The following is a 24,514-nucleotide window of genomic DNA, read 5'->3' as shown; positions in this document are numbered from 1 at the left end:
GCAGGAAAAATTAAAACTCTGAATGTTTACAGATTTCCAGAACATTTACATGAATTGGAAAAACTCCAAAAAATACAGTGAAGAAACATCTGAATAGACATTTCTCAGAAGAAATGTAAATGGTCAAAACATGTGAATATGCCCGATGTCACTAGCCATTATGTAAATATAAATCAGAACACCATATCAGTCTCCAACACCTGTGGGAGAATACAACACTCAGGTGTTTGTGTGTGCAGCAAGTGGGTTTAGAGGACCCTGTTCACCTCTGGAGAGCAGAGTCTACAGGGAGGTAAAGAAACCTTACTGCGCAGGGGCATGCTAATCTTCTCTGTATCGTTCCAATTTTAGTATATGTGCTGCCGAAGCGAGCACATGTGCTGCCGAAGCGAGAAAGAGATGAAAAGAATTTATCTCAGCTAGCCACTAATATTCAAGAAACAAGGTCTTCAGGAAAGCCAACTCAACTGACATTTTCATGTCATTGTTAAATAAAGGAAAAATTATCTAGGTTCAGCAATACGTAGTTTATAAGAGAAAGACTACAGAGTAATTTCCTTGGCATAGAAATAACTTTGTCTTCTTTTTTTTTTAATCTATGAGGGCTTGCTATCACCACCACACACCCACATCCCATATACAAATGCCTGGCTTGAGTGGTAGCTTCTCTGCTTTGAGGCAAGTTTCTGCTAGTGTGCACCCTGGGAGGAGACGGAGGATGGCAGAAGTGCTTGGGCCCCTGCACCCAAATGGGACATCCAGAATGAATTCCCAGTTCCTGGTTTTGGCTTGGTCAAGCTTTGGCTATTGCAAGTGTCTGGGGAGTGAAACAGTGGTTCCCTCTTCCTGTCACTCTGCCTTTCAAATCAATAACTGTTGTTGGTAATGACTAATAATGATATTCACTGATTGTCAAATTTTGAATCTATTAATTATAGACAATTTCTCTTTGTAATTTTAAACTTTCATAATGTTCTGTAGCCAATTTCATCACTAGAAATAAAAACTTTTCCTCAAAAAAAAAAAGAAACCTTACTGCTTTCCTAATGTGCTTATTAAGTTCTTGACCAGCGCCTGTTAGTCTTGCTACAAACTTTCTAGTCTTACTACTTTCCTTCTTCTTCCTCTTCTCTGTGACTTGTAAAATAGTATACATTCTATATACTGTGGATACTTTTGATTTATTTTATTCCTTCAGTCTCCTATGAAGTTCCTCCACAAAAGCACAGCCCTTAAGATATTCATTCATTTATGCAGTCTGCAGATTTCATGAGCTACTAAATTCCAAGTAGTATGTTAAAGGCAAGATCTGGGCCTAAGAGAAAAATGGTCTAAATTCTGTGCCTAGAAGAGGATTTGGGACATAGTAGAACTTCAGTGAAGTGCTATGTGAATGACATGCACTCATTAAATGAGTAATCTAAAGCATACACTTCATTTAAGCAACACAGCAGCCCTACTCACCTCAGGTAGAGCAATTGAGAGGAATAATGTGAACAAAAATAAGACATCAATAAGTTGAATAATAACAGAGAAAAACAAAATGAGATAGATGCCAACATTACTGAGCTATTTTTGAGGAATTAAATTGATAGAGGGGCTGGCATTGTGGCCAAGTGGGGAAAGCTGCAATCTGTGAGGCCAGCATAACATCTGAGTTCCACTTTGAGTTTAGGAATCTCCACTTCCAATTTAGCTCACTGCTAAACACCTGGGAAACCAGCAGAAGATGGACGAAGGACTTGGGTCCTTGCCACTGATGTGGGAGACTTGGATGAAGCTCCTGACTCCAGCATGCCCCAGGCTCAACTGTTGAAACTCTCTGGGGTGTGAGCCAGCAGATGAAAGCTATCTATGTCTTTCCCTCTCTCTCTAAATCCACCTTTCAAATAATAAAGATTTAATAAACAAATTAACTGATTTCAAAATACACAAAAACATGAACAATACTATATCATTTTTATGCCAAACTGATAAAAAATAACAAATGCTAGAGAGCACATGGGAAAAGAAAAGCGTCATATACGGTGGGTGAAAACACAAGTTAGTACAGATGTTATGCAGAACAGTATGGTCATTCCTTAAAAAGGATAAAAATTGGGGCCGGCACTATTGTGCAGTGAGTTAAAACCCTGGCCTGAAGGGCCAGCATCCCATTTGGGTGCCAGTTCTAGTTCCAGCTGCTCTTCTTCCAATACAGCTCTCTGCTATCTCCTGAGATAGCAGTAGAAGATGGCCCAAGTCCTTGGGCCCATGCACCCATGTGGGAGACCCAGAGGAAGCTCCTGTCTCCAGGTTTCAGAATGGCATAACTCTGGCCTTTGTAGTCATCTGTAGAGTGAACCAGCTAATGGAGGACCTCTCTGTGTCTCTACCTCTATTGTAACTCTTTCAAATAAATAACAAAAATTAAACTAAGATAAAAATTGACCTACCATGTGAGAGTTATCTTGCTCTTGGCTATATAGAATAAGGAAATTTTATTAGAAGGAAAGGAGGAGAGCATATCAAAGATACAGCAATTTTCCCATAACACAGCCACTATAACACAGTTCACTGCAGCCAGGATTTGAAACCAATCTAGCTGTCCATCAGTGAAAAACAATGGACAGGGCAACTATTAAATTAATTGAAATAAGCCAGAAGCAGGAACACAAATGTCACCTGGTCCTTGTAACATGTGGAAGTGAAAGAAAATAATGGATCTGAACACAGAACTGTGATTACTAGAGGCTGAGAAGGGAAGCAGCTAGGGATAGAGGGGGATTGGATAATAGGTATCAAAAATCAAAGAGGCAGAAAGAACTTCTGGTGTTCCATAATATAATGAGATGACTACATTCAACCATATTAGGTTCTGTGTAAAGAACTGAAGGAGAGGAGCTGGTAGTCTCAAATCATGGAGAAGAATTAGAAACTGTAGTTGCTTGGGGGCCAGCATTGTGGCACAGTGGGCTAACACCCTGGCCTGAAGCACCAGCATCCCATGTGGGTACCAGTTCTAGTCCTGGCTGCTCCTCTTCTGATCCAACTCTCTGCTATGGCCTGGGAAAGCAGTAGAAGATGGCCCAAGTCCTTGGGTCCCTGCACCCAAGTGGGAGATCTGGAAGAAGCTCCTGGTTCCTGGAATCAGATTGGCAGAGCTCCGGCCATTGTGGCCATCTGGGGAGTGAACCAGCAGAGGAAGACCTCTCTCTCTCTCTGCTGCTACTTCTCTCTGTAACTCTGTCTTTCAAATAAATAACTCTTTAAAAACTTAATAAAACTGTAGTTGCTTAGCTTGATCACTTTTTACTGCATAAATGTGTGCAAATATTGCACTACACCCTGTAATAATGCATGACTAGGACACATTAAGCACAAATTATTTCAATGAAATTTTAAAAATTAGAAGCATTTCTTTATATTAACAATGAACTATTTGAAAATGAAATTAGAGAAACATTTCCATGCATAGCAGCATAAGAACCAGGAACCAATGTCTTCAATGTTATCAGTGATGAATCAGATTCACAGCCCCCAGCACTCAGTTTTTGCCATAGACCTTACCATGGCAATTGTGGGCATATAGTAGTAAATCAATGGACAGGAATCCTTTGTCTCTAAATCTGCTAAGTAAATAAACATGGAATTCATCAAAGAAAAAGAGATATCAATTTGGATGCCAGGCACAAAAACACATGCACTTGAGCTATCCTCCAGTTTGTGATGCCAACAAATCTTTCAGACATGTTACATTTTCAGAGACTTTTCTGTAATCTTGCTAAGCTTTCTGGAAATCTGCCTTATAGCAAAGGGTTTCCCAATTCCATTACACTCATGATTTTTCTTTTGTGTGATATATTAGTTTACCATCTAGAGATAATTTATGGTACAAAACTTTTCTGTGCATGCATGTTTTCTCATTTGTGAGTCTATTCATGGGAATTGAAGACTGATTTATAGCAGAAATACATTTTCCAAATTCATTGCATAGACTTTTGTTCCTTATGAATTCTCTGAAGTCTGTTGACGTCTAATTTCTGGCTAAAGGTTTTATCGTATTTACAGCATGCAAAGAGTACCACCTTTTGTGAATTCTGTATCTATACAAGCCTGAAATAAAGAAAATGTTTTTGCACAATCAGTATATGCCTAAGAAACCACCTGTGTCAATTCTCTGATGTACCATTGACTTCTGACTCTAATAATATTTATAAGCTTTCTCCTTTACATGAGTCTCTGTTGGATAGGATGTGATTTCCAGCAAAAGGTTTTGTCACAATACTTACATGAATTTTGGAGAAAAGCTCTTCCACATTCATTATATTGTTAAGGTCTCTCCCTTGTTCAAATTCCATGATGGATTATGAGGCATTACCTATGTGAAATGACTTTCTCACATTTATTTCATTCATTAGATATATATGTTGTGCATTCTGATATAAGGAGAGATTTGGGCAGAGCTTTCCAACACTCATTACACCCATAAGGTTTCTCTCCCACGTGAATTCCCTGTTGTCGTATGAGGTATGGCTTCTAATTAAAGGGATTTTACTTTCAAAGGAGTTTTTCCCTATATGAATTTGATGATGTACAATGAGGGCTGAATTATGGTAAAAGGCTCTGAGTCATTACATTCATAAAATTGCTCCCCATGAGAATTCTTTTATGTTTGATGAGGTCTGATTTGCACCACAAAGGCTATTCACATGTATTACATTCATGCATTTCTCCCCTTGGTGAATTCTCTAATATTTCATGAGATATAACTTGCACAAAAAGGTCAAGTAGAAAATTCCCTGTGTGGATACTCTGATATCTTATGAGTTATGAAGTACAGCAAAGAGGCTTTCCACCATCCTTCCATCCATAAAACCTACCTAAATTGAGCAACAAAGATATAGAAAACGTAAACACACACATAACCAGATGGAAATGATACCAGTAATAAAGACCATCACTAGCAAGAAAACCCCAAAACTGGAAGGCTTCACTGCTGAATTCTAACAGACATTTAAAGCACTAACTGCAATTCTTCTCAAGTTATTCAAAACAATTGAGAGAGAGGCGATTCTCCCAAATTCTTTCTATGAAGCCAACATCACCTTCATTCCTAAACCTGAAAAAAGTGCAACAAAGAAAGTAATTATAGACCAACTTCCCTGATGAACATACATGCAAAGATCTGCAACAGAATTCTGGCCAATTGAATCCAACAATGCATCAGAAAGATCATCCACCCAGACCAAGTGGGATTTATCCTTGGTATGCAAGGATGGGACCAAAGGCTTTTCCACAGTCATTTCATTTATAAGCTTTCTCCATGGTGTGAAGGCTCTGATACTTTCTGAGGTTTGACTTCTCAGCAAAGGTTTTTCCACAGTCATTGCACTCATAAGGTTTCCCCCAGTACAAATTGTCTGATGCTTTGTGAGCTTTGATTTCTCAGCAAAGGCTTTTCCACAATGATTGCATTCATAAGGTTTCTCCCCTCTGTGAATTCTCTGATGATTTAGGAGGTTTGCCTTCTGGCCAAAGGATTTTCCACAGTCATTGCATTCATAAGGTTTCTCACCTGTGTGAATTCTCTGATGATTTATGAGGTGTTTCTTCTGGCCAAAGAACTTCCCACAGTCATTACATTTGTAAGATTTCAACCCTGTGTGAATTCTCTGATGTCTAATGAGATCTGACTTCTGGTGAGTGGTTTCCACACAATAATTACACACATGAGGGTTTTCCACAATATGAGTGCTGTGATGGAGGGTATGGCAGAATTTAATACTGAATGACTTCCCACAAAGTTTACATGCATAGGATTTCTTCCCTATATTTGGTCTATGATTCAGTCTAACATGTGATTGGTAAATGACAGTTTCCACAGTCCCAATATACTTATAAATGTTCTCTCTTTTCAGGTGAATACAATCAGAATTCCACAGTCAGTCAGCTGGGAGGGGTGGATGAATCCAGAAACAGCTGGTTTCCTTGTACTAAAACAAGCGCCATATCACAAAGGACTCTTACATTTCTTTTTCTTTTTTGCATTTTTCACATTTTCTTATTTATCATGGTTTGTAATAAATTTTCTGATGTGGGTTGTGGTTTTCAGGCTGGCTTAAGGAGTTCAGCGAACCAGAGGAATGGTCTTTTTCAATTAGGGCACAGCTGTTGGCTCTCTCCAATTCTGGCTTTCTATCATTGCTTTGGGTGCCTCAGCCAATTTTTCGTTTTGAGCAACTTTTTCCTAAATGTTTTGTTGGTCTGAGTTGGTTTTGCCTTTTTCCTTTTCAAATTGTGTATTCTGATGCAATACAAACAAGGGTTTAGAACGAGGATCCATTATGAAATTGAAAAACAGAACATACTGGGTTTTGATGATTAGAAATCATAGGCAACATGACCAAGATGAGTTTTTGGGTTTTGGAAAATGACATAGAACCCTTCCACTGAGGGGCAGATATTAATTTCCTCCAAATCGAGAGTGAGTGCGATTTTCAGGTGAATTCAATCAGAATTCCACAGCCAGTCAGCTAGCAGGGGTGGATGAATCCGGAAACAGCTGGTTTCCTTGTGTCTAAATCCAGCCAAATATCACAAAGGACTCTTGCATTTCTTTGGCTTTTTTCTCATTTTTCTTTTTTTCATGGTTTGTAATGAATTTTCTGATGTGAGCTTTGGTTTTGAGGCTGCAATATAGAGTTCAGGGCACCGGAGGAATGGTCTTTTTGAAACATGGCACAGCTGTTGGCGTGCTCCAATTCTGGCTTTGGTCATTGTTTTGGGTGCCTCAGTAACTTTTGGTTTCTTGAGTGGCAATTTCCTAAATGATTTCTGGGTCTCAGTCGGTTTTGCCTTCTTATTCCCAAATTTTGTATTCTGATGCAATACAAGCAAGATTTTGGACAGAGTAGCCATTATGAAAGAAAAAAAAAAAAACGCAGCAAATTGCCCTTTCAGGATTAGAAATCTATACGCAACACGACCAAGATGAGTTTCTGTGTTTTGGAAAATGGCATGGAAAGCTTCTGCTGAGGGGACAGATTCTAATTCCCTCCAAATTGAGTGTGAGAGCGATTTTGAGGTGAATTCAATCAGAATTCCAAAGTCAGTCTGTGGAAGGGGGGGGGATGAATCTGGTACCAGCCAGTTTCCTTGTGTCTAAATCCAGCCAAATATCAAAAAGGACTCTTGCATTTCTTTGGCTTTTTCACATTTCCCTTATTTATCATGGTTTGTAATGAATTTTCTGATTTGAGCTTTGGTTTTGTGGCTGCAATATGCAGTTCAGGGCACCAGAGGAATGGTCTTTTTCAAACAGGGCACAGCTGTTGGCTTGCTCCAATTCTGGCTTGCTGTCATTGTTTTGGGTGCCTCAGCTGAAATTTGGTTTCTTGAGTTTCACTGCGATTTTCAGGTTAATTCAGTCAGATTTCCACAGGCAGTCACATGGAGGGGTGGATGAATCTCGGAACAGCCAGTTTCCTTGCAACTAAATCAAGCCCAATATCATTATGGATTCTTGCATTTCTTTGGCTTTTTTCTCTTTTTTTCTTATTTATCATGGTTTGTAATGAATTTTCTGATGTGAGCTTTGGTTTTGAGGCTGCAATATGGAGTTCAGGGCACAAGAGGAAGGTTCTTTTTCAATCAGGGCACAGCTGTTGGCTTGCTCAAATTCTGGCTTTCTGTCATGGTTTTGGGTGCCTCAGCTGATTTGTGGGTTCTTGTGTGGCAATTTCCTAAATGTTTTCTGGGTCTGAGTTGGTTTTTCCTTCTTACTTCCCAATTTTGTATTCTGATGCAATGCAAAGAAGAGTTTGGACAGAGTAGCCATTATGAAATAAAAAACAGAGCAAATAGGCATTTGAAGCTTATAAATCTATCGGTAACATGACTGAGGTGAGTTTTTGTGTTTTGGAAAATACAGTGGAACACTTTGGCAGAGGTGACAGATATTAATTGCCTCCAAACTGAGTTTCACTGCGATTTTCAGGTTAATTCAGTCAGAATTCCACAGGCAGTCAGCTGGAGGGGTGGATGAATCCGGGAACAGCCGGTTTCCTAGCGACTAAATCAAGCCCTATATCATTATGGATTCTTGTATTTTTTTTGGCTTTTTTCTGTTTTTTCTTATTTATCATGGTTTGTAATGAATTTTCTGATGTGAGCTTTGGTTTTGAGGCTGGCATATTGAGTTCAGGGCACAAGAGAAAGCTTCTTTTTCAATCAGGGCACAGCTGTTGGCGTGCTCCAATTCTGGCTTGCTGTCATTGTTTTGGGTGCCTCAGCTGATTTGTGGTTTCTTGAGCGGCAATTTCCTAAATGTTTTCTGGGTCTGAGTCGGTTTTGCCTTCTTATTCCCAAATTTTGTATTCTGATGCAATACAAGCAAGATTTTGGACAGAGTAGCCATTATGAAAGAAAAAAAAAAAAACACAGCAAATTGCCCTTTCAGGATTAGAAATCTATAGGCAACACGACCAAGATGAGTTTCTGTGTTTTGGAAAATGGCATGGAAAGCTTCTGCTGAGGGGACAGATTCTAATTCCCTCCAAATTGAGTGTGAGAGCGATTTTGAGGTGAATTCAATCAGAATTCCAAAGTCAGTCTGTGGAAGGGGGGGGGATGAATCTGGAAACAGCCAGTTTCCTTGTGTCTAAATCCAGCCAAATATCAAAAAGGACTCTTGCATTTCTTTGGCTTTTTCACATTTCCCTTATTTATCATGGTTTGCAATGAATTTTCTGATGTGAGCTTTGGTTTTGAGGCTGCAATATACAGTTCAGGGCACCGGGGGAATGGTCTTTTTCAAACAGGGCACAGCTGTTGGCTTGCTCCAAATCTGGCTTGCTGTCATTGTTTTGGGTGCCTCAGCTGAAATTTGGTTTCTTGAGTTTCACTGCGATTTTCAGGTTAATTCAGTCAGATTTCCACAGGCAGTCAGCTGGAGGGGTGGATGAATCCGGGAACAGCTGGTTTCCTTGCAAGTAAATCAAGCCCAGTATCATTATGGATTCTTGTATTTTTTTGGCTTTTTTCTCTTTTTTTCTTATTCATCATGGTTTGTAATGAATTTTCTGATGTGAGCTTTGGTTTTGAGGCTGGCATATTGAGTTCAGGGCACAAGAGGAAGGTTCTTTTTCAATCAGGGCACAGCTGTTGGCATGCTCCAATTCTGGCTTGCTGTCATTTTTTTGGGTGCCTCAGCTGATTTGTGGTTTCTTGTGTGGCAATTTCCTAAATGTTTTCTAGGTCTGAGTTGGCTTTGCCTTCTTCCTTCCCAATTTTGTATTCTGATGCAATGCAAAGAAGAGTTTGGACAGAGTAGCCATTATGAAATAAAAAACACAACAAATAGGCGTTTGAAGCTTAGAAATCTATAGGTAACATGACCAAGGTGAGTTTTTGTGTTTTGGAAAATACAGTGGAACACTTTGGCAGAGGTGACAGATATTAATTGCCTCCAAACTGAGTTTCACTGCGATTGTCAGGTTAATTCAGTCAGAATTCCACAGGCAGTCAGCTGGAGGGGTGGATGAATCTGGGAACAGCTGGTTTCCTTGCAAGTAAATCAAGCCCAATATCATTATGGATTCTTGTATTTTTTTTGGCTTTTTTCTCTTTTTTCTTATTTATCATGGTTTGTAATGAATTTTCTGATGTGAGCTTTGGTTTTGAGGCTGGCATATTGAGTTCAGGGCACAAGAGGAAGCTTCTTTTTCAATCAGGGCACAGCTGTTGGCATGCTCCAATTCTGGCTTGCTCTCATTGTTTTGGGTGCTTCAGCTGACTTTTGGTTTCTTGAGCAGCAATTTCTAAAATGATTTCTGGGTCTGAGTTGGTTTTGCTCCTTATTCCCAAATTTTGTATTCTGATGCAATACAAGCAAGACTTTGGACAGAGTAGCCATTATGAAAGAAAAAAAAAAAAAACACAGCAAATTGCCGTTTCAGGATTAGAAATCTATAGGCAACATAACCAAGATGATTTTCTGTGTTTTTAAAAAAAACATGGAACGCTTCTGCTGAGGTGACAGATTCTAATTCTCTCCATATTGAGTGTGAGTGCGATTTTGAGGTGAATTCAATCAGAATTCCAAAGTCAGTCTGTGGAAGGGGGGGATGAATCTGGAAAGAGCCAGTTTCCTTGTGTCTAAATCCTGCCAAATATCACAAAGGAGTCTTGCATTTCCTTGGCTTTTTCACATTTCCCTTATTTATCATGGTTTGTAATGAATTTTCTGATGTGAGCTTTGGTTTTGAGGCTGCAATATGGAGTTCAGGGCACTGGAGGAATGGTCTTTTTCAAACAGGGTACAGCTGTTGGCTTGCTCCAATTCTGGCTTGCTGTCATTGTTTTGGGTGCCTCAGCTGATTTGTGGTTTCTTGTGTGGCAATTTCCTAGATGTTTTCTGAGTCTGTGTTGGCGTTGCCTTCTTCCTTCCCAAATTTTGTATTCTGACGCAATACAAACAAGAGTTTGGACAGAGTAGCCATTATGAAATAAAAAACACAACAAATAGGCGTTTGAAGCTTAGAAATCTACAGGTAACATGACCAAGGTGATTTCTTGTGTTTTGGAAAATAAAATGGAACAATTTGGCTGAGGTGACAGATATTAATTGCCTCCAAACTGAGTTTCACTGCGATTTTCAGGTTAATTCAGTCAGAATTCCACAGGCAGTCAGCTGGAGGGGTGGATGAATCCGGGAACAGCCGGTTTCCTAGCGACTAAATCAAGCCCTATATCATTATGGATTCTTGCATTTTTTGGCTTTTTTCTCTTTTTTCTTATTTATCATGGTTTGTAATGAATTTTCTGATGTGAGCTTTGGTTTTGAGGCTGGCATATTGAGTTCAGGGCACAAGAGGAAGTTTCTTTTTCAATCAGGGCACAGCTGTTGGCTTGCTCCAATTCTGGCTTGCTGTCATTGTTTTGGGTGCCTCAGCCGATTTGTGGTTTCTTGAGTAGCAATTTCCTAAATGTTTTCTGGGTCTGAGTCGGTTTTGCCTTCTTATTCCCAAATTTTGTATTCTGATGCAATACAAGCAAGATTTTGGAGAGTAGCCATTATGAAAGAAAAAAAAAAAAAAAAAACACAGCGCATTGCCCTTTCAGGATTAGAAATCTACAGGCAACACGACCAAGATGAGTTTCTGTGTTTTGGAAAATGACATAGAACGCTTCTTCTGAGGGGACAGATTCTAATTCCCTCCAAAATGAGTGTGAGTGCGATTTTGAGGTGAATTCAATCAGACTTCCAAAGTCAGTCTGTGGAAGGGGGGGATGAATCTGGAAACAGCCAGTTTCTTTGTGTCTAAATCCAGCCAAATATCACAAAGGACTCTTGCATTTCTTTGGCTTTTTCACATTTCCCTTATTTATCAGGGTTTGTAATGAATTTTCTGATGTGAGCTTTGGTTTTGAGGCTGCAATATAGAGTTCAGGGCACCGGAGGAATGGTCTTTTTCAAACAGGGCACAGCTGTTGGCTTGCTCCAATTCTGGCTATTGTCTTTGTTTTGGGTGCCTCAGCTGAAATTTGGTTTCTTGAGTTTCACTGCGATTGTCAGGTTAATTCAGTCAGAATTCCACAGGCAGTCAGCTTTAGTGCTGGATGAATCTGGGAACAGCCGGTTTCCTTGCAGCTAAATCAAACCCAATATCATTATGGACTCTTGCATTTCTTTGGCTTTTTTCTCTTTTTTCTTATTTATCATGGTTTGTAATGAATTTTCTGATGTCAGCTTTGGTTTTGAGGCTGCAATATGGAGTTCAGGGCACAAGAGGAAGCTTCTTTTTCAATCAGGGCACAGCTGTTGGCATGCTCCAATTCTGGCTTGCTCTCATTGTTTTGGGTGCTTCAGCTGACTTTTGGTTTCTTGAGCAGCAATTTCTAAAATGATTTCTGGGTCTGAGTTGGTTTTGCTCCTTATTCCCAAATTTTGTATTCTGATGCAATACAAGCAAGACTTTGGACAGAGTAGCCATTATGAAAGAAAAAAAAAAAAACACAGCAAATTGCCGTTTCAGGATTAGAAATCTATAGGCAACATAACCAAGATGATTTTCTGTGTTTTTAAAAAAAACATGGAACGCTTCTGCTGAGGTGACAGATTCTAATTCTCTCCATATTGAGTGTGAGTGCGATTTTGAGGTGAATTCAATCAGAATTCCAAAGTCAGTCTGTGGAAGGGGGGGATGAATCTGGAAAGAGCCAGTTTCCTTGTGTCTAAATCCTGCCAAATATCACAAAGGAGTCTTGCATTTCCTTGGCTTTTTCACATTTCCCTTATTTATCATGGTTTGTAATGAATTTTCTGATGTGAGCTTTGGTTTTGAGGCTGCAATATGGAGTTCAGGGCACTGGAGGAATGGTCTTTTTCAAACAGGGTACAGCTGTTGGCTTGCTCCAATTCTGGCTTGCTGTCATTGTTTTGGGTGCCTCAGCTGATTTGTGGTTTCTTGTGTGGCAATTTCCTAGATGTTTTCTGAGTCTGTGTTGGCGTTGCCTTCTTCCTTCCCAAATTTTGTATTCTGACGCAATACAAACAAGAGTTTGGACAGAGTAGCCATTATGAAATAAAAAACACAACAAATAGGCGTTTGAAGCTTAGAAATCTACAGGTAACATGACCAAGGTGATTTCTTGTGTTTTGGAAAATAAAATGGAACAATTTGGCTGAGGTGACAGATATTAATTGCCTCCAAACTGAGTTTCACTGCGATTTTCAGGTTAATTCAGTCAGAATTCCACAGGCAGTCAGCTGGAGGGGTGGATGAATCCGGGAACAGCCGGTTTCCTAGCGACTAAATCAAGCCCTATATCATTATGGATTCTTGCATTTTTTGGCTTTTTTCTCTTTTTTCTTATTTATCATGGTTTGTAATGAATTTTCTGATGTGAGCTTTGGTTTTGAGGCTGGCATATTGAGTTCAGGGCACAAGAGGAAGTTTCTTTTTCAATCAGGGCACAGCTGTTGGCTTGCTCCAATTCTGGCTTGCTGTCATTGTTTTGGGTGCCTCAGCCGATTTGTGGTTTCTTGAGTAGCAATTTCCTAAATGTTTTCTGGGTCTGAGTCGGTTTTGCCTTCTTATTCCCAAATTTTGTATTCTGATGCAATACAAGCAAGATTTTGGAGAGTAGCCATTATGAAAGAAAAAAAAAAAAAAAAACACAGCGCATTGCCCTTTCAGGATTAGAAATCTACAGGCAACACGACCAAGATGAGTTTCTGTGTTTTGGAAAATGACATAGAACGCTTCTTCTGAGGGGACAGATTCTAATTCCCTCCAAAATGAGTGTGAGTGCGATTTTGAGGTGAATTCAATCAGACTTCCAAAGTCAGTCTGTGGAAGGGGGGGATGAATCTGGAAACAGCCAGTTTCTTTGTGTCTAAATCCAGCCAAATATCACAAAGGACTCTTGCATTTCTTTGGCTTTTTCACATTTCCCTTATTTATCAGGGTTTGTAATGAATTTTCTGATGTGAGCTTTGGTTTTGAGGCTGCAATATAGAGTTCAGGGCACCGGAGGAATGGTCTTTTTCAAACAGGGCACAGCTGTTGGCTTGCTCCAATTCTGGCTATTGTCTTTGTTTTGGGTGCCTCAGCTGAAATTTGGTTTCTTGAGTTTCACTGCGATTGTCAGGTTAATTCAGTCAGAATTCCACAGGCAGTCAGCTTTAGTGCTGGATGAATCTGGGAACAGCCGGTTTCCTTGCAGCTAAATCAAACCCAATATCATTATGGACTCTTGCATTTCTTTGGCTTTTTTCTCTTTTTTCTTATTTATCATGGTTTGTAATGAATTTTCTGATGTCAGCTTTGGTTTTGAGGCTGCAATATGGAGTTCAGGGCACAAGAGGATGGTTCTTTTTCAATCAGGGCACAGCTGTTGGCTTGCTCCAATTCTGGCTTGCTGTCATTGTTTTGGGTGCCTCAGCTGATTTGTGGTTTCTTGTGTGGCAATTTCCTAAATGTTTTCTGGGTCTGAGTTGGTTTTGCCTTCTTCCTTCCCAAATTTTGTATTCTGATGTAATACAAGCAAGATTTTGGACAGAGTAGCCATTATGAAAGAAAAAAAGAAAACACAGCAAATTGCCCTTTCAGGATTAGAAATCCATAGGCAACACGACCAAGATGAGATTCTGTGATTTGGAAAATGACATGGAACGCTTCTGCTGAGGTGACAGATTCTAATTCCCTCCAAATGGAGTGTGAGAGCGATTTTGAGGTGAATTCAATCAGAATTCCAAAGTCAGTCTGTGGAAGGGGGGGATGAATCTGGAAACAGCCAGTTTCTTTGTGTCTAAATCCTTTCAAATATCACAAAGGACTCTTGCATTTCTTTGGCTTTTTCACATTTCCCTTATTTATCATGGTTTGTAATGAATTTTCTGATGTGAGCTTTGGTTTTGAGGCTGGCATATTGAGTTCAGGGCACAAGAGGATGGTTCTTTTTCAATCAGGGCACAGCTGTTGGCTTGCTCCACTTCTGGCTTGCTGTCATTGTTTTGAGTGCCTCAGCCGATTTGTGGTTTCTTGTGTGGCAATTTCCCAAATGTTTTCAGGGTCTGAGTTGGCTTTGCCTTCTTCCTTCCCAAATTTTGTATTCTGATGCAATGCAAAGAAGAGTTTGTACAGAATAGCCATTATGAAATAAAAAACACAACAAATAGGCGTTTGAAGCTTAGAAATCTACAGGTAACATGACCTAGGTGAGTTTTTGTGTTTATGAAAATAAAATGGAACACTTTGGCTGAGGTGACAGATATTAATTGCCTCCAAACTGAGTTTCACTGCGATTTTCAGGTTAATTCAGTCAGAATTCCACAGGCAGTCAGCTGGAGGGGTGGATGAATCCGGGAACAGCCGGTTTCCTAGCGACTAAATCAAGCCCTATATCATTATGGATTCTTGCATTTTTTTGGCTTTTTTCTCTTTTTTCTTATTTATCATGGTTTGTAATGAATTTTCTGATGTCAGCTTTGGTTTTGAGGCTGCAATATGGAGTTCAGGGCACAAGAGGAAGGTTCTTTTTCAATCAGGGCACAGCTGTTGGCTTGCTCCAATTCTGGCTTGCTGTCATTGTTTTGGGTGCCTCAGCTGATTTGTGGTTTCTTGTGTGGCAATTTCCTAAATGTTTTCTGGGTCTGAGTTGGTTTTGCCTTCTTCCTTCCCAAATTTTGTATTCTGATGCAATACAAGCAAGATTTTGGACAGAGTAGCCATTATGAAAGAAAAAAAGAAAACACAGCAAATTGCCCTTTCAGGATTAGAAATCCATAGGCAACACAACCAAGATGAGATTCTGTGATTTGGAAAATGACATGGAACGCTTCTGCTGAGGTGACAGATTCTAATTCCCTCCAAATGGAGTGTGAGAGCGATTTTGAGGTGAATTCAATCAGAATTCCAAAGTCAGTCTGTGGAAGGGGGGGATGAATCTGGAAACAGCCAGTTTCTTTGTGTCTAAATCCTTTCAAATATCACAAAGGACTCTTGCATTTCTTTGGCTTTTTCACATTTCCCTTATTTATCATGGTTTGTAATGAATTTTCTGATGTGAGCTTTGGTTTTGAGGCTGGCATATTGAGTTCAGGGCACAAGAGGATGGTTCTTTTTCAATCAGGGCACAGCTGTTGGCTTGCTTCACTTCTGGCTTGCTGTCATTGTTTTGAGTGCCTCAGCCGATTTGTGGTTTCTTGTGTGGCAATTTCCCAAATGTTTTCAGGGTCTGAGTTGGCTTTGCCTTCTTCCTTCCCAAATTTTGTATTCTGATGCAATGCAAAGAAGAGTTTGTACAGAATAGCCATTATGAAATAAAAAACACAACAAATAGGCGTTTGAAGCTTAGAAATCTACAGGTAACATGACCTAGGTGAGTTTTTGTGTTTATGAAAATAAAATGGAACACTTTGGCTGAGGTGACAGATATTAATTGCCTCCAAACTGAGTTTCACTGCGATTTTCAGGTTAATTCAGTCAGAATTCCACAGGCAGTCAGCTGGAGGGGTGGATGAATCCGGGAACAGCCGGTTTCCTAGCGACTAAATCAAGCCCTATATCATTATGGATTCTTGCATTTTTTGGCTTTTTTCTCTTTTTTCTTATTTATCATGGTTTGTAATGAATTTTCTGATGTGAGCTTTGGTTTTGAGGCTGGCATATTGAGTTCAGGGCACAAGAGGAAGTTTCTTTTTCAATCAGGGCACAGCTGTTGGCTTGCTCCAATTCTGGCTTGCTGTCATTGTTTTGGGTGCCTCAGCCGATTTGTGGTTTCTTGAGTAGCAATTTCCTAAATGTTTTCTGGGTCTGAGTCGGTTTTGCCTTCTTATTCCCAAATTTTGTATTCTGATGCAATACAAGCAAGATTTTGGAGAGTAGCCATTATGAAAGAAAAAAAAAAAAAAAAACACAGCGCATTGCCCTTTCAGGATTAGAAATCTACAGGCAACACGACCAAGATGAGTTTCTGTGTTTTGGAAAATGACATAGAACGCTTCTTCTGAGGGGACAGATTCTAATTCCCTCCAAAATGAGTGTGAGTGCGATTTTGAGGTGAATTCAATCAGACTTCCAAAGTCAGTCTGTGGAAGGGGGGGATGAATCTGGAAACAGCCAGTTTCTTTGTGTCTAAATCCAGCCAAATATCACAAAGGACTCTTGCATTTCTTTGGCTTTTTCACATTTCCCTTATTTATCAGGGTTTGTAATGAATTTTCTGATGTGAGCTTTGGTTTTGAGGCTGCAATATAGAGTTCAGGGCACCGGAGGAATGGTCTTTTTCAAACAGGGCACAGCTGTTGGCTTGCTCCAATTCTGGCTATTGTCTTTGTTTTGGGTGCCTCAGCTGAAATTTGGTTTCTTGAGTTTCACTGCGATTGTCAGGTTAATTCAGTCAGAATTCCACAGGCAGTCAGCTTTAGTGCTGGATGAATCTGGGAACAGCCGGTTTCCTTGCAGCTAAATCAAACCCAATATCATTATGGACTCTTGCATTTCTTTGGCTTTTTTCTCTTTTTTCTTATTTATCATGGTTTGTAATGAATTTTCTGATGTCAGCTTTGGTTTTGAGGCTGCAATATGGAGTTCAGGGCACAAGAGGATGGTTCTTTTTCAATCAGGGCACAGCTGTTGGCTTGCTCCAATTCTGGCTTGCTGTCATTGTTTTGGGTGCCTCAGCTGATTTGTGGTTTCTTGTGTGGCAATTTCCTAAATGTTTTCTGGGTCTGAGTTGGTTTTGCCTTCTTCCTTCCCAAATTTTGTATTCTGATGTAATACAAGCAAGATTTTGGACAGAGTAGCCATTATGAAAGAAAAAAAGAAAACACAGCAAATTGCCCTTTCAGGATTAGAAATCCATAGGCAACACGACCAAGATGAGATTCTGTGATTTGGAAAATGACATGGAACGCTTCTGCTGAGGTGACAGATTCTAATTCCCTCCAAATGGAGTGTGAGAGCGATTTTGAGGTGAATTCAATCAGAATTCCAAAGTCAGTCTGTGGAAGGGGGGGATGAATCTGGAAACAGCCAGTTTCTTTGTGTCTAAATCCTTTCAAATATCACAAAGGACTCTTGCATTTCTTTGGCTTTTTCACATTTCCCTTATTTATCATGGTTTGTAATGAATTTTCTGATGTGAGCTTTGGTTTTGAGGCTGGCATATTGAGTTCAGGGCACAAGAGGATGGTTCTTTTTCAATCAGGGCACAGCTGTTGGCTTGCTCCACTTCTGGCTTGCTGTCATTGTTTTGAGAGCCTCAGCCGATTTGTGGTTTCTTGTGTGGCAATTTCCCAAATGTTTTCAGGGTCTGAGTTGGCTTTGCCTTCTTCCTTCCCAAATTTTGTATTCTGATGCAATGCAAAGAAGAGTTTGTACAGAATAGCCATTATGAAATAAAAAACACAACAAATAGGCGTTTGAAGCTTAGAAATCTACAGGTAACATGACCTAGGTGAGTTTTTGTGTTTATGAAAATAAAATGGAACACTTTGGCTGAGGTGACAGATATTAATTGCCTCCAAACTGAGTTTCACTGCGATTTTCAGGTTAATTCAGTCAGAATTCCACAGGCAGTCAGCTGGAGGGGTGGATGAATCCGGGAACAGCCGGTTTCCTAGCGACTAAATCAAGCCCTATATCATTATGGATTCTTGCATTTTTTTGGCTTTTTTCTCTTTTTTCTTATTTATCATGGTTTGTAATGAATTTTCTGATGTCAGCTTTGGTTTTGAGGCTGCAATATGGAGTTCAGGGCACAAGAGGAAGGTTCTTTTTCAATCAGGGCACAGCTGTTGGCTTGCTCCAATTCTGGCTTGCTGTCATTGTTTTGGGTGCCTCAGCTGATTTGTGGTTTCTTGTGTGGCAATTTCCTAAATGTTTTCTGGGTCTGAGTTGGTTTTGCCTTCTTCCTTCCCAAATTTTGTATTCTGATGCAATACAAGCAAGATTTTGGACAGAGTAGCCATTATGAAAGAAAAAAAGAAAACACAGCAAATTGCCCTTTCAGGATTAGAAATCCATAGGCAACACAACCAAGATGAGATTCTGTGATTTGGAAAATGACATGGAACGCTTCTGCTGAGGTGACAGATTCTAATTCCCTCCAAATGGAGTGTGAGAGCGATTTTGAGGTGAATTCAATCAGAATTCCAAAGTCAGTCTGTGGAAGGGGGGGATGAATCTGGAAACAGCCAGTTTCTTTGTGTCTAAATCCTTTCAAATATCACAAAGGACTCTTGCATTTCTTTGGCTTTTTCACATTTCCCTTATTTATCATGGTTTGTAATGAATTTTCTGATGTGAGCTTTGGTTTTGAGGCTGGCATATTGAGTTCAGGGCACAAGAGGATGGTTCTTTTTCAATCAGGGCACAGCTGTTGGCTTGCTTCACTTCTGGCTTGCTGTCATTGTTTTGAGTGCCTCAGCCGATTTGTGGTTTCTTGTGTGGCAATTTCCCAAATGTTTTCAGGGTCTGAGTTGGCTTTGCCTTCTTCCTTCCCAAATTTTGTATTCTGATGCAATGCAAAGAAGAGTTTGTACAGAATAGCCATTATGAAATAAAAAACACAACAAATAGGCGTTTGAAGCTTAGAAATCTACAGGTAACATGACCTAGGTGAGTTTTTGTGTTTATGAAAATAAAATGGAACACTTTGGCTGAGGTGACAGATATTAATTGCCTCCAAACTGAGTTTCACTGCGATTTTCAGGTTAATTCAGTCAGAATTCCACAGGCAGTCAGCTGGAGGGGTGGATGAATCCGGGAACAGCCGGTTTCCTAGCGACTAAATCAAGCCCTATATCATTATGGATTCTTGCATTTTTTTGGCTTTTTTCTCTTTTTTCTTATTTATCATGGTTTGTAATGAATTTTCTGATGTCAGCTTTGGTTTTGAGGCTGCAATATGGAGTTCAGGGCACAAGAGGAAGGTTCTTTTTCAATCAGGGCACAGCTGTTGGCTTGCTCCAATTCTGGCTTGCTGTCATTGTTTTGGGTGCCTCAGCTGATTTGTGGTTTCTTGTGTGGCAATTTCCTAAATGTTTTCTGGGTCTGAGTTGGTTTTGCCTTCTTCCTTCCCAAATTTTGTATTCTGATGCAATACAAGCAAGATTTTGGACAGAGTAGCCATTATGAAAGAAAAAAAGAAAACACAGCAAATTGCCCTTTCAGGATTAGAAATCCATAGGCAACACAACCAAGATGAGATTCTGTGATTTGGAAAATGACATGGAACGCTTCTGCTGAGGTGACAGATTCTAATTCCCTCCAAATGGAGTGTGAGAGCGATTTTGAGGTGAATTCAATCAGAATTCCAAAGTCAGTCTGTGGAAGGGGGGGATGAATCTGGAAACAGCCAGTTTCTTTGTGTCTAAATCCTTTCAAATATCACAAAGGACTCTTGCATTTCTTTGGCTTTTTCACATTTCCCTTATTTATCATGGTTTGTAATGAATTTTCTGATGTGAGCTTTGGTTTTGAGGCTGGCATATTGAGTTCAGGGCACAAGAGGATGGTTCTTTTTCAATCAGGGCACAGCTGTTGGCTTGCTTCACTTCTGGCTTGCTGTCATTGTTTTGAGTGCCTCAGCTGATTTGTGGTTTCTTGTGTGGCAATTTCCCAAATGTTTTCAGGGTCTGAGTTGGCTTTGCCTTCTTCCTTCCCAAATTTTGTATTCTGATGCAATGCAAAGAAGAGTTTGTACAGAATAGCCATTATGAAATAAAAAACACAACAAATAGGCGTTTGAAGCTTAGAAATCTACAGGTAACATGACCTAGGTGAGTTTTTGTGTTTATGAAAATAAAATGGAACACTTTGGCTGAGGTGACAGATATTAATTGCCTCCAAACTGAGTTTCACTGCGATTTTCAGGTTAATTCAGTCAGAATTCCACAGGCAGTCAGCTGGAGGGGTGGATGAATCCGGGAACAGCCGGTTTCCTAGCGACTAAATCAAGCCCTATATCATTATGGATTCTTGCATTTTTTTGGCTTTTTTCTCTTTTTTCTTATTTATCATGGTTTGTAATGAATTTTCTGATGTCAGCTTTGGTTTTGAGGCTGCAATATGGAGTTCAGGGCACAAGAGGAAGGTTCTTTTTCAATCAGGGCACAGCTGTTGGCTTGCTCCAATTCTGGCTTGCTGTCATTGTTTTGGGTGCCTCAGCTGATTTGTGGTTTCTTGTGTGGCAATTTCCTAAATGTTTTCTGGGTCTGAGTTGGTTTTGCCTTCTTCCTTCCCAAATTTTGTATTCTGATGCAATACAAGCAAGATTTTGGACAGAGTAGCCATTATGATAGAAAAAAAGAAAACACAGCTCATTGCCCTTTCAGGATTAGAAATCCATAGGCAACACAACAAAGATGAGATTCTGTGTTTTGGAAAATGACATGGAACGCTTCTGCTGAGGTGACAGATTCTAATTCCCTTCAAATGGAGTGTGAGAGCGATTTTGATGTGAATTCAATCAGAATTCCAAAGTCAGTCTGTGGAAGGGGGGGATGAATCTGGAAACAGCAAGTTTCTTTGTGTCTAAATCCTTTCAAATATCACAAAGGACTCTTGCATTTCTTTGGCTTTTTCACATTTCCCTTATTTATCATGGTTTGTAATGAATTTTCTGATGTGAGCTTTGGTTTTGAGGCTGGCATATTGAGTTCAGGGCACAAGAGGATGGTTCTTTTTCAATCAGGGCACAGCTGTTGGCTTGCTCCAATTCTGGCTTGCTGTCATTGTTTTGGGTGCCTCAGCCGATTTGTTGTTTCTTGTGTAGCAATTTCCTAAATGTTTTCTGGGTCTGAGTCGGTTTTGCCTTCTTATTCCCAAATTTTGTATTCTGATGCAATACAAGCAAGATTTTGGAGAGTAGCCATTATGAAAGAAAAAAAAAAAAAACACAGCGCATTGCCCTTTCAGGATTAGAAATCTACAGGCAACACGACCAAGATGAGTTTCTGTGTTTTGGAAAATGACATAGAACGCTTCTTCTGAGGGGACAGATTCTAATTCCCTCCAAAATGAGTGTGAGTGCGATTTTGAGGTGAATTCAATCAGACTTCCAAAGTCAGTCTGTGGAAGGGGGGGATGAATCTGGAAACAGCCAGTTTCTTTGTGTCTAAATCCAGCCAAATATCACAAAGGACTCTTGCATTTCTTTGGCTTTTTCACATTTCCCTTATTTATCAGGGTTTGTAATGAATTTTCTGATGTGAGCTTTGGTTTTGAGGCTGCAATATAGAGTTCAGGGCACCGGAGGAATGGTCTTTTTCAAACAGGGCACAGCTGTTGGCTTGCTCCAATTCTGGCTATTGTCTTTGTTTTGGGTGCCTCAGCTGAAATTTGGTTTCTTGAGTTTCACTGCGATTGTCAGGTTAATTCAGTCAGAATTCCACAGGCAGTCAGCTTTAGTGCTGGATGAATCTGGGAACAGCCGGTTTCCTTGCAGCTAAATCAAACCCAATATCATTATGGACTCTTGCATTTCTTTGGCTTTTTCACATTTCCCTTATTTATCATGGTTTGTAATGAATTTTCTGATGTGAGCTTTGGTTTTGAGGCTGGCATATTGAGTTCAGGGCACAAGAGGATGGTTCTTTTTCAATCAGGGCACAGCTGTTGGCTTGCTCCACTTCTGGCTTGCTGTCATTGTTTTGAGTGCCTCAGCCGATTTGTGGTTTCTTGTGTGGCAATTTCCCAAATGTTTTCAGGGTCTGAGTTGGCTTTGCCTTCTTCCTTCCCAAATTTTGTATTCTGATACAATGCAAAGAAGAGTTTGTACAGAATAGCCATTATGAAATAAAAAACACAACAAATAGGCGTTTGAAGCTTAGAAATCTACAGGTAACATGACCTAGGTGAGTTTTTGTGTTTATGAAAATAAAATGGAACACTTTGGCTGAGGTGACAGATATTAATTGCCTCCAAACTGAGTTTCACTGCGATTTTCAGGTTAATTCAGTCAGAATTCCACGGGCAGTCAGCTGGAGGGGTGGATGAATCCGGGAACAGCCGGTTTCCTAGCGACTAAATCAAGCCCTATATCATTATGGATTCTTGCATTTTTTTGGCTTTTTTCTCTTTTTTCTTATTTATCATGGTTTGTAATGAATTTTCTGATGTCAGCTTTGGTTTTGAGGCTGCAATATGGAGTTCAGGGCACAAGAGGAAGGTTCTTTTTCAATCAGGGCACAGCTGTTGGCTTGCTCCAATTCTGGCTTGCTGTCATTGTTTTGGGTGCCTCAGCTGATTTATGGTTTCTTGTGTGGCAATTTCCTAAATGTTTTCTGGGTCTGAGTTGATTTTGCCTTCTTCCTTCCCAAATTTTGTATTCTGATGCAATACAAGCAAGATTTTGGACAGAGTAGCCATTATGAAAGAAAAAAAGAAAACACAGCTCATTGCCCTTTCAGGATTAGAAATCCATAGGCAACACAACAAAGATGAGATTCTGTGTTTTGGAAAATGACATGGAACACTTCTGCTGAGGGGACAGATTCTAATTCCCTTCAAATGGAGTGTGAGAGCGATTTTGATGTGAATTCAATCAGAATTCCAAAGTCAGTCTGTGGAAGGGGGGGATGAATCTGGAAACAGCCAGTTTCTTTGTGTCTAAATCCAGCCAAATATCACAAAGGACTCTTGCATTTCTTTGGCTTTTTCACATTTCCCTTATTTATCATGGTTTGTAATGAATTTTCTGATGTGAGCTTTGGTTTTGAGGCTGGCATATTGAGTTCAGGGCACAAGAGGATGGTTCTTTTTCAATCAGGGCACAGCTGTTGGCTTGCTCCAATTCTGGCTTGCTGTCATTGTTTTGGGTGCCTCAGCCGATTTGTGGTTTCTTGAGTAGCAATTTCCTAAATGTTTTCTGGGTCTGAGTCGGTTTTGCCTTCTTATTCCCAAATTTTGTATTCTGATGCAATACAAGCAAGATTTTGGAGAGTAGCCATTATGAAAGAAAAAAAAAAAAAAACACAGCGCATTGCCCTTTCAGGATTAGAAATCTACAGGCAACACGACCAAGATGAGTTTCTGTGTTTTGGAAAATGACATAGAACGCTTCTTCTGAGGGGACAGATTCTAATTCCCTCCAAAATGAGTGTGAGTGCGATTTTGAGGTGAATTCAATCAGACTTCCAAAGTCAGTCTGTGGAAGGGGGGGATGAATCTGGAAACAGCCAGTTTCTTTGTGTCTAAATCCAGCCAAATATCACAAAGGACTCTTGCATTTCTTTGGCTTTTTCACATTTCCCTTATTTATCATGGTTTGTAATGAATTTTCTGATGTGAGCTTTGGTTTTGAGGCTGGCATATTGAGTTCAGGGCACAAGAGGATAGTTCTTTTTCAATCAGGGCACAGCTGTTGGCTTGCTCCAATTCTGGCTTGCTGTCATTGTTTTGGGTGCCTCAGCTGATTTGTGGTTTCTTGTGTGGCAATTTCCTAAATGTTTTCTGGATCTGAGTTGGTTTTGCCTTCTTCCTTCCCAAATTTTGTATTCTGATGCAATACAAGCAAGATTTTGGACAGAGTAGCCATTATGAAAGAAAAAAAGAAAACACAGCAAATTGCCCTTTCAGGATTAGAAATCCATAGGCAACACAACAAAGATGAGATTCTGTGATTTGGAAAATGACATGGAACGCTTCTGCTGAGGGGACAGATTCTAATTCCCTCCAAATGGAGTGTGAGAGCGATTTTGAGGTGAATACAATCAGACTTCCAAAGTCAGTCTGTGGAAGGGGGGGATGAATCTGGAAACAGCCAGTTTCTTTGTGTCTAAATCCAGCCAAATATCACAAAGGACTCTTGCATTTCTTTGGCTTTTTCGCATTTCCCTTATTTATCATGGTTTGTAATGAATTTTCTGATGTGAGCTTTGGTTTTGAGGCTGGCATATTGAGTTCAGGGCACAAGAGGATGGTTCTTTTTCAATCAGGGCACAGCTGTTGGCTTGCTCCACTTCTGGCTTGCTGTCATTGTTTTGAGTGCCTCAGCCGATTTGTGGTTTCTTGTGTGGCAA

At 40.0% G+C, this 24,514-nt stretch overlaps 1 pseudogene; it reads right to left on the bottom strand.

Annotated features, from left to right (window-relative positions):
- Positions 1-307: 307 nt before the first annotated feature.
- On the bottom strand, positions 308-375 carry LOC138845099 (U6 spliceosomal RNA; annotated as a pseudogene).
- Positions 376-24,514: the final 24,139 nt, after the last annotated feature.

Source organism: Oryctolagus cuniculus, chromosome 13 (assembly GCF_964237555.1).
Source record: "Oryctolagus cuniculus chromosome 13, mOryCun1.1, whole genome shotgun sequence".
Classification (NCBI taxonomy): Eukaryota; Metazoa; Chordata; class Mammalia; order Lagomorpha; family Leporidae; genus Oryctolagus; species Oryctolagus cuniculus.
Note: the sequence above shows the minus strand (reverse complement) of the source record. Positions and strands in the feature narration are given on the sequence as shown.